This window comes from Mus caroli, chromosome 16, assembly GCF_900094665.2.
Source record: "Mus caroli chromosome 16, CAROLI_EIJ_v1.1, whole genome shotgun sequence".
NCBI classification, from domain to species: domain Eukaryota; kingdom Metazoa; phylum Chordata; class Mammalia; order Rodentia; family Muridae; genus Mus; species Mus caroli.
The window spans coordinates 17649101-17651971 of record NC_034585.1 but is presented as its reverse complement, the minus strand read 5'-3'; positions in this window follow the sequence as shown (position 1 = coordinate 17651971).

Sequence of the window (2871 nt, the reverse complement as noted above, 5' to 3'; positions counted from 1 at the left end):
GGAGCTCACTTTGTAGACCAGGCTGGCCTCGAACTCAGAAATCTGCCTGCCTCTGCCTCCCAAGTGCTGGGATTAAAGGCGTGCGCCACCATGCCCGGCGTTTTAGGGCTTTCTATTTTAGGGATCTCATGGTCACAGGTAGAGCTCTAGTGGACTCACAGCCCCAGGGACATTCTGCTTACCAGGAGCTAGTTAACCACTGTCCCAGTAGCCTCTGGATGCAATATTTTACAGAAATCTACCTGTAAGGTGGGTTGGATATATTGACTATGAGATTGCAGGTTCCAATATTTCTTTTCTTTTTTTAAAAGATTTATTTATTTATTATATGTAAGTACACTGTAGCTGTCTTCAGACACTCCAGAAGAGGGCGTCAGATCTTGTTACAGATGGTTGTGAGCCACCATGTGGTTGCTGGGATTTGAACTCCGGACCTTCGGAAGAGCAGTCGGGTGCTCTTACCCACTGAGCCATCTCACCAGCCCCCAATATTTCTTAATTCCTATACCCCAGGTCCTGGCTTATAGGAGGTTGGGGACTTTTCCATGGGGAGACAAAAGAGGGCACCACAGTTATAGAGCCCATGTCAGTTTTGTCTTTAGGGGGCTGGAGGACCTGGTGACAGTGCATCTGTCATAATCTTCTGTAGGCTTCTTTAACTGGGTGTAGTGATCCATAGATCACCTTGGCAACCTTCACGGCTGTGTGGGAAGGACCACAGGATATGGACCTTTCCATATTAGCTCCAGCCTCTGCGTCAGGATCCTTTTTACCCACATAAGGTTGCCAGTCTGGAATTTGTGGGCAGGCTCAGACACGTGCAAGCATGCAGCCCCTCAGACCGTCTGATGAACAGTCCTCTGGGTCTACTGTAGAGCCCTCAAGGACTTGAGAGGGTGGTTTTGAATTTCTTGATGTGGTATGCATCTTGCTCGATCTTTGGATGGCAAAAAGCTGGCTCGATTTTTGCAGGTCTTAATGGCATACTTAGTTTACCTGTCCTGAGCTTCATGTCTTTTATCATGCCTTTGCCAGATGTGAGGAATCTTTAGCTGTGAAAGCTGGGCTATTGTCAGCAGAGGTTAATGGCTCATTCTGGTGGGAGTTCAGAAAACCAGAATGCTGAGAGAAACATGGACAATGTGGTGACTTGAATAAAACCGGCTTCCATAGGCTCACGGGGAGTGGCACTATGAGGAGGTGTGGCCTCGTTGGAGTGGGTGTGGTTTGGTTAGAGGAGGTAAGGTAGGTATACCACTAAAGTGGCCTCTGAGGTCTCAGATGCTCAAATCAGGCCCAGTACCTCTCTCTCTTCCTGCTGCCTTCAGAAGCAGATGTAGAACCCTCAGTTCCTTCTCCAGCACCATGTCTGCCTGCAGGCCACCATGCTTCCCATCACGATGATAATGGATTCAACCTCTAAAACTGTCAACCAGCCCCAGTTAAACGCCTTCCTTTATAAGAGTTTCTATGGTCATGGTGTCTATTTACAATAATAAAAACCCTAACTGAGACAGCCGGCAAGGCCTAGGCCATGAGGTTTCAGGAGAGATTAGGACTGTGTTGGGAATTGTGCTAGAGATAATTCCTGCTGATTCAGGCAAAGAACCTGGCTGCAAGAATATGAGTGAGGCTGAATTAAAAAGTAAAAGACTAATTTGTTTGGTGAAGGAAATTTCAAGATAGGAGAACATCCTGGCTGTGGCAAGGTCATTGGTTTCCATCTTAGCCACTGTTCTATTGCTACAAAGAGGCACCATGACCAAGGCAACTTTTAGGAAAGAAAACATTTCATTGGAAAGAGTAGCTGAGGGTTCTACATCCTGATGCATAGGCAGGACAGAGAAGGGGAGAGAGAGAGAGACAGAGACAGAGACAGAGACAGAGACAGAGAGACAGAGACAGAGAGACAGAGACAGAGACAGAGACAGAGAGACAGAGACAGAGACAGAGACAGAGAGACAGAGACAGAGACAGAGACAGAGACAGAGAGACAGAGACAGAGACAGAGAGACAGAGACAGAGACAGAGAGACAGAGACAGAGACAGAGACAGAGACAGAGAAGGGGAGAGAGAGAGAGAGACAGAGACAGAGAGACAGAGACAGAGAGAGATTTGCAGGGGATGGGGTGGGGGGGGGTGGGGCTGGACCTGTCATAGGCTTTTGAAAGCTCCAAGTCCACCACCAGTGATACCCTTCCCTACAGTAAAGCCACACTTCTTAATCCTTCTAATCCTCTTATAAAGAATTCCACTACCTCAAATACATGAGCCAATGGGGAGAGATTCTCACTCAAACAACTAGTTGCCATTTTTATACATGTCTACAGTGAAAAAGAGCAACAATGAGGGCATAAATAGACCAATTTGTTTTTTCAGTTTGATGAGGAAAAGAATTTGATCAAACTTAATGTTGTAGGGAAGGCAGTTTCTGAGGATGTAGACATAATTTTGTTTGTTTTGTTTTTGAGACAAGATCTTACTATGTAGCCTTGGCTAGCCTCCAGCTTGTCATATAGACTAGCCTCAAACTCACAGAGTCCCACTCATCTCAGCCTCTCAAGTGCTAGGATTAGAGGTGTTCACCACCATGCCTGGCAAAAGCAGCTGTAATTGTTAAGTAATTAATCTTACTAAAGCAACACCTTTGGGTCTGCACTGGGACAGGGCACTTTTGAGATGAGGCTCCACCCATCCACTCCAATTTGTGAAAATTCAAAATTTTTTTTTTAAAGATTTATTTATTTTTATTATATGTAAGTACACTGCAGCTGTCTTCAGACACTCCAGAAGAGGGCGCCAGATCTCGTCACAGATGGTTGTGAGCCACCATGTGGTTGCTGGGATTTGAACCTCGGACCTTCGGAAGAG